This window comes from Octopus bimaculoides, chromosome 19 (genome assembly GCF_046866305.1).
Source record: "Octopus bimaculoides isolate indiv1 chromosome 19, ASM4686630v1, whole genome shotgun sequence".
NCBI classification, from domain to species: Eukaryota; Metazoa; Mollusca; class Cephalopoda; order Octopoda; family Octopodidae; genus Octopus; species Octopus bimaculoides.
The window spans coordinates 26,886,704-26,897,833 of NC_142946.1; positions in this window are offsets into that span (position 1 = coordinate 26,886,704).

Here is an 11,130-nt window from a genome sequence, read left to right on the forward strand (position 1 = left end):
AAAGGAAGTACGGAACACAAGCATAAAGAAAGAAAAGAAGGAAAAAATGCAAAAATGAAACAACCAAAACCGAAACCCCAATCCACCAAACAAAAAACAGAAGACCCCAAGGAGGATCCAATGCTATCCAAGACCCCGCAGGAAAGAAAAAATTTGGAAGGCACTCAAGAAACTGCAAATTTTACCTGCAAGGCAAATGTTGGCATGGGGAAGACGGCAAAAACTGCCGGTTTGCCCACCGGCATCCCACCAAAACTACAAAGGCCTTAATGATAAAAACTTCTCTGAGGAAAGACGACAAATGTCTCCAAGGAAAATAATTCACCAAAGACGTGCGCTCTTCAGAGATTATGCGCAACGCAGCAGCTGAGCAAGAGTCTTTTTTGTGCATGACGCAAAAGATTGTGCAGCAGCTGACCTGGCTACACCAAGCACAAAGAAAGAACCTTGCCCACCACTGGGCAAGACCACCACAGTTAACAGACATGGGATGGCCTCCCCTAACGCCTGCACAGTCATCACACCAATATTTTTACTAAATATTGGGGGCCTGTTGCATTATAATAAAAGCAAAATTTCTTTCCTGAGAGACCTTGCTGCATGCAATCAACCCCTATGCATAGCACTCGTGGAAACTCATCTCAGCCCTGATATAGAGGATGCAGAAGTACACGTACCAAAATATGTCATATTTCGAACAGACAGAAGGGAAAGCACGAACGGAACGGCAGCTGCCGGCGGGCGGGCGGACGAACGAGCGGATCTACCGCGGCGCGAGGCGTGGAACGACGACGACAGCAAGGACGCTCACTCCAGGGCGGGCGGATGGTTATCGGCGGAAGAATCGGGGACGCGCCGGCCGTGTAGAGTCGATCGTGCGGCGGGTTAGGCGGGTCCGACCGTCGGCAGAAAGGAGAGGCGAGAACATCCCTTCGAGTCGGAGAGCCTACCGGATCGACGACTACTCTAGGGAACGGCGTGTAGGCGCGGGCGAGGAAGAAACCGAACACCCGATGGCGAGAGCTCCAATATCGTAGTACGGTTGATATTGCCGACTATAGATAAAGAATATACTGTAACAGTGTTATAACAATACAAACTAGAAACAGCGGCAGTAACAAATACCCAACGAACTATCAATATTTCCAACACACTACCTCAAACTGTATCTGGACTTCGAAAACCAAACTACGAACTGCCGACTACGTCAGACCGCTACTATTTATATGTAGTGGTCCCTTCTATTCCCGTCAGGGAGCGTCGCACTCCCACCACAACACATACATATATATATACACACATATAAGTATATACACATAAATATATATATACACACACATACATGTATTTATACATATATAAATATATATGTACATACATTATTTACATTATTTACATTATTTACATTTGACAGATATTTGTCCTCATCTTGTTTGTTGTTAATACAAAATATACCCTCCAGTCTTCATCAGGTGTCTTGGGGAAATTTCGAACCTGGGTTCTCATCCCTAAGGTATTTTTCGATGTCATTATCATTTATTATTATTATTATTATTATTATTATTATTATTATTATTATTATTATTATTATTCAGGTCACTGCCTGGAATCGAACTCGGAATCTTGGGGTTAGTAGCCCGCGTTCTTAACCACTATGCCATATGCCCAAAAATTCCGAGTTCAATTCCAGGCAGTGACCTGAATAATAATAATAATAATAATAATAATAATAATAATAATAATAATAATAATAATAATATCGAAAAATACCTTAGGAATGAGAATCCAAGTTCGAAATTTCCTCACGACACCTGATGAAGACTGGAGGGTATATCAGCCGAAACGTTGTATTAACAACAAACAAGATGAGGACAAATATCCGTCAAATGTAAATAATGTAAATAATGTACATAATTCCTCATCTCTTAATTATAGTACTGTAATATATGTACATGTATTTATGCATATGTAAATATACATAAATACATGCACGTGTGTGTGTGTGTGCGTGTGTGTGTGTGTGCGTGTGTGTGAATGTATTTTATGGTGACTGCTCCATCTTTACAGAGGATTGTTGTCTCTTTGTGATTCCTCGTTGACTTCCCGTCCATGACTTCCCTCCGCAGGTCTGCATAGTTTGAAGTATAGATTACAGACGTAATTTGTAACTAATTGTGCTTTTCTAACTGGTTAGCTCAGCACATGACACTCTTCCATCACATCACCATAGGACTTCCAGTAGATGGAATGACAATTAAAATCAACATAAAGCGATATCTGTACGTCATTGAATTATACTGATAAACGCTTGTACGACACGAGTATCACTCTCTGGGTCTCTGTAGTTAAGTACCTAGTGACAAGCCGAAGCGTGAAATTGTAGGTTTTACAGCAGAATATTTCTCTCCTGGAAGAATGCTTGTAAATCAGCTAGGGGTCCCTCATTCTCGGTGGTTTTACTGTGTGTGCTGAGACCAACCATGGGTATTTCTACGTCCATACGCTCATATGGATTGTCATAACACATGCTAGTTAACCCATAGCTGGGACTCTGACAGATGCTCGTACATTTGGTCAGAGTAGACTGGAAACAGTAGGGACTAAGAGGTGGTTCTTCAAAATAGCGGAACTCTCAACCACAGCCTCACCACCAGATGCAGTTTAAAGTTATACCCAGGAAATATTTATATATATATATTTCTAGATGGATGGATGGATGGATGGATGGATGGATGGATGGATGGATGGATGGATAGAGAGATATAGAGGGCTATTATGCCACTATTAACCCACCCGATCTTTCTTAATCAAGCACTGATTTATAGCATGAAAAGTTCCGAATTGTCCCGACGCGAAATAAATATTACGCTTGCTGCGCGAGCCACTCTAATAGATTTTGATGGTCGATTATGGAGTAGTTTAGATAGGGAGAACGCATTTGATATAGCAATGGGCTCATACGATTCTGCTCAGGTCACTGACCTAGTCGGAATATATATCCTTTCATTAATCCAGTCTTTCTTTCCGGAAGTAACAGGGGGTCTATATAGGGATGGCGCCTCGTTTTTTCTGGATAGAAGTAGCAAAGTGCTATTAGAAAGGCAGAGGAAAAATTTCTTTAGGCTTTTTAAAAATATAGGACTAAATATTATTGTAGAGTGAATTTTCTTGAGCCCTGGTTTCTGTCTTGATACTGGATTATTTGAAACATTTCATAAGCCAAATGATCATGTTAAGTACATTAACGTAACATCCAACCATCCACCCTCGATAATACGGGGATTAGTTAAGAATATTTCTACAAGAATTTGTAGATTATCCACTAGTAATAAAATTTTCGAATCACACGCAACTTATAATGTTGCTCTAGCAACATGAAATAAGCCTAACAACAGATATAGGAATCAGGATGTCCTCTGGTTCAACCCAGTTTTCGGTTCGCATGTTTCAACCAAGATCGCTGGGAAATGTTTTGCTGCTTTGGACAAATGTTTTCCTAAATCGGTATCATGCTATTTTTAATCGGCACACCGTGAAGATATCCTGCACCAACTCTGCTAAGCTAGAGCAGCTTATGCATCGCATAAACAATAGCAAAATGCGGCAAAAGTTCAATAACCTACCTATTGGATCTAGTGAACATGTGCATCTAAATACTAACCAAGGAGATGCAAACTGCAATGATAAACACCAATTACTACCACATTGTAGTAGTAGAAATACTTATGATACAGCCAACACGGTAACAACGTCGGTAAATGGAGTTGCGACTGCCTTATATACAAATAAATACGATAAATGCTCATGCAGATAAAAATCAAAATGTCTTTGATGAAACTCTGTATGAGTACAAATCTTCTATATAAATGTACCGTGCACACAAGGGGAAGGCCGTATGTTTACATTGGATAGACGGCTGATTCATTCAAGAATCGTTATCGTAACTATGTCGCCAGCTTTAAGACAATCAATAAGAGACGTTCAACATCTTTGGCCGATTTTGTATGGCGACTGAAGGAGGATAAAATGAAGTGCAGCATAACTTGGTCCATAGTAAGGCACGCGAAACCATACAATACCATTTCCAGGAGATGCCGTCTCTGCCCTGAGGAATCCCTGTCTATTCTGTGGACTAACAAGATCATTAACAGAATTTCTGAAAGACTCTTGAGATGCCTACACGCATATAAATGTACTTTCGCACAATGCAGTGGGAATGAATTTTGAGTAACCGTTAGCATAATTTAAGTTACTTTCAGGTAACTTAAGTTTACTCTTAACTTCCGCATTCTTACAAACATCAAGTAGATAATTAACTCGCTTTGTGATCATGAGTGCACCAAACCTCACGTGTGCGTCTGCTCACATTTTCGCAGATGCTTGTATGAACGAGTGTACTCGCGCCATGCAGCTTGCCTGAGGGCGTTTATACATCCATACTTGTTAACGGTTATTTTTAATACTTTTCTCGCTGCATTGTGTGTTCGTTTCTCATTTTTTTCCATCTGTGATTTTATCTTTGGTCTTCTATATAAATAAAAAATATTTCCTTCGTCTGGGTGTTTTTCTTTTCACAAAACGAGAAGTTACATTGCGGAACTGTTATTTTAACGAGTCGTATCTATTTATCACCCGACAAGATACATCTGCACCGCTGGATACTCCTGAACTAATTGTTGAGTGTCCCACCCATGAGGGATCGATGGTAGATGTGTCGAAACAATTATGATTGATAAATTCTCGTATATTCCATCTTCCGTCTTTTATTTGCCATATATATATATATATATACATATACATATACACGTATATGGTGGGAAAATGGAATCTATATCCTTTGAATACATTTCTTTCCACGTCTTGACAGTACATTAATAGCAGCATTACAAGTAAATTAAGATATAATGAGCTATTTAACTCCGGCAATTATGCCCGAGCAAAAGTCAGTGAGAGAAACAAGTTGATGCTTTGCTGTTGAGCCAATTAACTGGACGAAAATGCCCAAATATATCATTAAAGCAATAGAAATCGAATCCGAAGCCTAGGTTGAAAGCCGCCCCAGTGACTTTGAAAGTCTATGACCATTATTTGATTGGGACGTCTTCGAAAATTTTTGGAGATGGAAATACAAAAAAATATCATTATCATAATGTATACAACATATGAATAACTAAATGCATTTTGTAAAATTGTACAAAAATTAATATGTTGTTGAAAATCCATTTCTTGTGAACTGAAACGTATCATTTTGACACACAGAACATAATGGTAAAAGTAACTGTTGTATCATAGCTGTCATCGCAGACACTATAAATTATTAATGAATTTTACAGTGAATTATTCACGTTGAACACAATTCAGCCATTTTGAGAATTAAAAATTCTTAATCCGAAAACTTTAGACATCTTAAACCAATTTTTTACATTAGCTTAAGGTGATTTATTTTGAAAGTCAATTGAGGTTGATATCACGGCATGCCTCGTTACTGGATAGATGAAAAGTAAAATCGCTTCTCAGATGGATCTGAATCAGGAATATATAAGGACAAACAACAGTTATATGTTATTTAAGCCTACTACTCTCCCGTATCTGCCTTTTTATTATTTTTACCATATTGTTTCAATAAGAACTGGCATTTTATTTACTTCTGAAACAGAAAATTGAGAGAACTTGTATTAAAGAAGAGGGGATGTTCAGAATTAGTCTTCTAAAATAGATAATCGATTATACTGTTTAAATTCACATATAGAAAAAAAAAACTAAACCCTATACTATTTAGTTACTTAGATATCAATGTTGTGAATCCTTTTACTTCCGTAGAGTCACTGATGTCGTTCGGAAAAAATATGAAGTCAAACATCCCAACATTTTCACCCACGAATGCACGAGACTTTCAGCGTAATAAGTAAAGAAAATATACACGGAAACATTTAAGCTTGTTTATCTTTTACTTTTTACTTGTTTCAATCATTGAACTGCGGCCATGTTGGAGCACTGCCTTGATAAGTTTAGTCGTATATATTAACCAAAGTACTTTTTAAAATCTGGCAGTTATTCTTTCAGTGTCTTATTGCCGAACCTCTAAGTTACAGGGACGGAAATAAGCCTACACCAGTTGTCTTGCGGTGGTGGGGCAAACACACACACACACACACACACACACACACACACACACACACACACACACACACACACACACACACACACGCACACACACAAAACACATACAAAGGGCTTTTTCAGTCTGCATCAGACCTACTCACAAGGCTTTGTCGGCAGGAGACTATAGTAGAAGTCACTTGCCCAAAGTGTCATGCAATGGGACTGAACCTGAAAGTATATGGCTGAGAAACAAACGTCTTACTACACAGTCACGAAGAATAATGCCAATAAGACAGTTAAACATTTAGCAGGAAAATTATAGATCTTTTAAACAAAAATCTGTGGTATTTAAGAGCCACAGGTATTAGAAATCAGTGTGAAATAAAATGAATGAAAATCACGTTCAGACCATGGTCGATTTTACCCTGGAAGAGGCGAACTCTTATTTCTGTAACCAAAATAAGCTTGAATGAAACCTCCCAACTTTACATTGTCTTTGCATTGTCTCCGTCATCCTTCGCCTTTGTGGAAAACAAAATGAAATCATCATCATCATCATTATTATTATTTATCATATCTTTGAGTTTGGATATAGACTAAACTGTAACAGTGTTATAATATACAAAAACTAAATCAGTGACAAACACGTAACAAACTTATATCTCTTCTCAACCACTTCTGCGACTGCACACACCACACTGTACTATCTCTTTTATTTGCCACACAGTGGGGTCATGACACAGAGGGGCTATGACACAGAGGGGACAGCACAAGGACAGACAGAATACCACAGCGGGGACAGCACAAGGACAGACAGAACACCATAGCGGGGACAAAAACATAAAATGAATGTATGAAGGATGAATGAATTATAATAATGAGGATGAAATGGCTACATGAGCCCCGCTCTCAAGCAGTACCATTTAAATGTTTTAACACAGTTTTAATCATTTTTCTTTCTCTTTTTTCCTTTTTCTTTCTTTTAGCATTGTATTTATTGTCTATTAAATTTCAACGTCTTACTTTTTAGAAGTTCATGAATGGTTCTATTTCTTTGTACTCCAAAACAGGCGGTGGTTCATCGAACACCACCTCTACTCCCAATGGGTCTATGCCGTTTTCGAGCAAATCATTCAGTTTTCCGTACCTCTCGCGGTCTATCACAATTCCTTTTACATTTTCTGTATACAGTGCTACTTGTAATTTTCCCCTTATTACCGATTTGAATTTTGTAATTCTCCATTCTCCTCTTTATGGCTGTACTTTTTGCATATGTTACCATATACCACTTGTTCTTCTTCGGTTTCTCGACTGCTCGTTTCTGCTGCACACCTGGGTTGTCCGGGCAAGTTTCTCTTTTTTGTCCTTTTGTTGGTAGTTATATTGCATACCCTTGCTGCCAGCTCTCTTTAAAGTCCATTTCTTCCTCCATTTTGTACTTTTGTTGGTGATGCTGTTGTACTTTTTTGCCACCGGCTCTGTATAATGCCTATTTCTTCTTCCTTTTTACCCTTTGTTAGTGATGCTGGTGTACTTTTTTGCCACCAGTTCTCTATCATATTCAGTTCGTCCTCCTTTTTCTTTTTCGGACTCTTTGGCAGTGAGTTCACGCATTCTTTTCTCTTTTTTTCTGTTCACACGGTGAATACATCATCCGCTTCCTCCGTGTCCTTCTAAACTTCTAGTACCGCCACTTCGGCACTCTGTTCCTGTTCGACATTCTGCAGCTGTTGTTCCTCTTCATCTTTATTGTCCTCCTAGGGACACCTTACTCTCATGTGTCCCGTCTCGCCACATTGATAACAGGTTGGTAGGCTGAATTGGATGACCATTTCCAGGCCATATCCCAACAATTTACTTTTTTCGTCTTCGCTACTTTTAAAATTTTCGCGTCTTCCTCCATATTATGCATAATGGCTGCCACCAGCCACGCCTCTTTAATCTCCGGGGGTACTCTGCGTATCCTTACTATAGCCACATTTTTGCCACAGTAAGTTGGCAGAAGCACCCACTCTTGCATTCTTAGCGTCAAAGTGGGGTGATTTATCGCTTCTTGTTCGTTAGCGAACCTCACCTCCATTGTGCCATATTTTCTTCCTCTCGTGTAGAATGTTGTGAGGCTTTTTATTTCTTTCAAACACTCTTCTATGGCTTCCACTGTGGCTATTTCTAGTTTTTTTTTGACGTGGACAGTGTTCTGTATACCACTGTTAGCTTTGTTACGCTGGCTGTTAAATCTTCTGGCGGGGTCAGCCTTCAACTAGTTCCTTCTCAGTTAGCCTGTTGTAGTATTTTAGTTTCTTTGGCTCAATCTTCACTCCTCGAACCCCTAACACATCAGTAGTTAAACCTCTTCTAGTGGCTGAAGCATAAATGCCGGCCTGTGCTGGAACTGGTTCGTACTCCATTCTTCTTTTTTTCTCCACTTCACCCATAAATGAGGAAGAAAACAAATGCAAAATCACACGCGCGTAGGCAAAAAACAGCAACAATAATTCAACAATTCTAGAAATAGGTTCACCCTTACGAGAGACTTTCATCTAGTAATTATCAATTGACTTACGTCTAACAGGGATCAAAAATGATTTAACGCAACAGAAAAACAGCTGATTTTTAATTACCCACAAGGGGCCAACAAAGAGGGGACAGTACAATTACATGTGGGGACACATAACGCAAAAATAAAATTTAAAATATGATAATATGAATGATATACTGAAAATGAGAAATCGAAATGTGCTGCTTGCCCCACCACAAGCATCATCACTTCCTTTTATCTTAAGAGTCCTTTTAACACGTCCAATCCATATTTTCTTCTTCTTCTTCTTCTTCTTCTTCTTCTTCTTCTTCTTCTTCTTCTTCTTCTTCTTCTCCTCCTCCTCCTCCTCCTCCTCATCATCATCATCTTCTTCTTCTTCTTCTTCTTCTTCTTCTTCTTCTTCTTCTTCTTCTTCTTCTTCTTCAAATTTATTAGGTAATATGATTTCTTGTTTGTATTTGTCAGCTTCCTTAAATACTGAAAACAGTTTTTTGTTTTGCTCGTGTTTTGTGGCTATTTGTATTAGTCTTCTTTGCTTCTGAATTAGGTATTTCTGCAGTCCTATGGTGGTTATTTTATAATAGTTTTCCAGCTGTATAAGGCCTCTACCACCTTCTGTACGTTGTATATATAACCTTTCTATGTCAGATTTTGGGTGGTGCATCCTAGATCCTGTCATTATTTTTCTTGTTTTTCTGTCTATTCTAGTTAGTTCATTTAGTGTCCAGTTAAGGATATTGTAGCCGTATAAGTGGGACGGCTAAAGTGTTAATGCCTATTATCTTGTTTTTAGCATTAAGCTCTGTTTTTAGTATTGATCTAACTCGTCTATAGTATTATTCCTTTATTTTCTCTTTCATTTGTGTGCGTTGTATTCTATCTAGTTCATTGATTCCTAAATATTTGTATGTCTGGCTTTGGTTTAATTCTCTTATTTCATTGGCTTTATCTAGTGTGATGTTGCTACTCTTAACTAGTTTTCCTCTTTTCAGGTTGCTTTGGCACATTTTTCTAATCCAAATTTCATATCTATCTCTTTGGTAAATCCATGTACTTGTCTGTAGTAGTGTTTCCAGCTGTTTATCGTTTGTAGCGTATAATTTTAGGTCATCCATATATAAAAGGTGGCTGATTGTTTTGCCGTAACATTTGTATCCGTATCCATTTCTATTTAGCAAGTCAGTTAAAGGTGTGAGTGCCAAGCAGAAAAGGAGTAGAGAGAGCGTGTCTCCCTGGAATATTCCTCTTCTAATGGGGATGGTTTCGTTTTCACAAGTCCCTCTTTTGTTTGGAGCTGTAGCACTGTCTGCCATTTATTCATAGAGTGTCTTATGTATTTTATAATTATTGGTGCCACCTTGTTTATGGCTAGTGTTTCGAGGATCCACGTGTGGGGAACACTACCAAAAGCCTTTCGGTAGTCGATCCAGGCGATACCGAGGCCTTTCTTCTTTCTGCGGCTGTCTTCAGTTATGGCTTTATTGATCATTAGTTGATCTTTACAGCCGTTTGAGCCCTTGCAGCATCCCATCTGCTCTTCTGGAAATAGGTTGTTATCTTCCAGGTGCTTACTCAATCTCTGCGATATTATTGCAGTAAAGGCTTTGTAGATTGTAGGGAGACAGGTTATAGGTCGGTAGTTTTGTGGTTTCTCCGTTTCCGTGGATTTGGGAATTAGGATGGTTTTCCCTTTCGTGAGCCATTCAGGCATTGTCTCTGGTTCTGTTAGTATGTTGTTAAAGTTTTCAGCGAGCTTTTTGTTCATTCCTGTCAGATATTTTAACCAGAAGTTGGGGATCTTGTCGTGCCCAGGTGCCTTCCAGTTGCTTAGTTTTTGCAGTGCCTGGGTGACCTCTTCAGTTGTTATAGGGCTCCAGATTTGCTCAGGGGCTAAGTTCGTTGTTTTAATAGTCCTTTTCTGAGGTTGTTGCTTCACCGACCATATTTCTTTCCAAAATTTTTCGACTTCTTCTGCTGTTGGTGCTGCAGTAATGTCTATTTTATTTTTACCAAGTTCTTGGTAGAATTTTTTGGGGTTGGATTTGAACTGTTTGTTTTGTTCAAAGAAAGTTTGGCGTTTCTCATACCGGCGGATCCTTTGTGCTTTGGCAAGGATATCTTGCTTTAGCTTTTCTTTTGCCCCAGGTAAATCTTATTCTGTAATGTTGTATTTGTACAGTAATTTTGTTTTCTTCTTGTTACTTAGTTGTGTTGATTGTCTACTAATTTCGTTGAGAATTGATAGATCTTTTCTCTTTTTTTTTAAATTTTGTTTTGGATATTATTTATCCACAAGGTATATTTCGGTGGCGGAATTCCTGTTTGGATGGGTTTGAGGGAGTATCCTGCTTCTGTTGTGGCTGCAGTAGCTGCTGCATATATTATGTCATTTAGCTCAGTGATATCGCCAATTGTTTCTGTGGTTATTAGTTCCGTGACGGCCAGGTTTATGCTATTTATTATTGATGTTGTTTTATTGTCTATTTTGA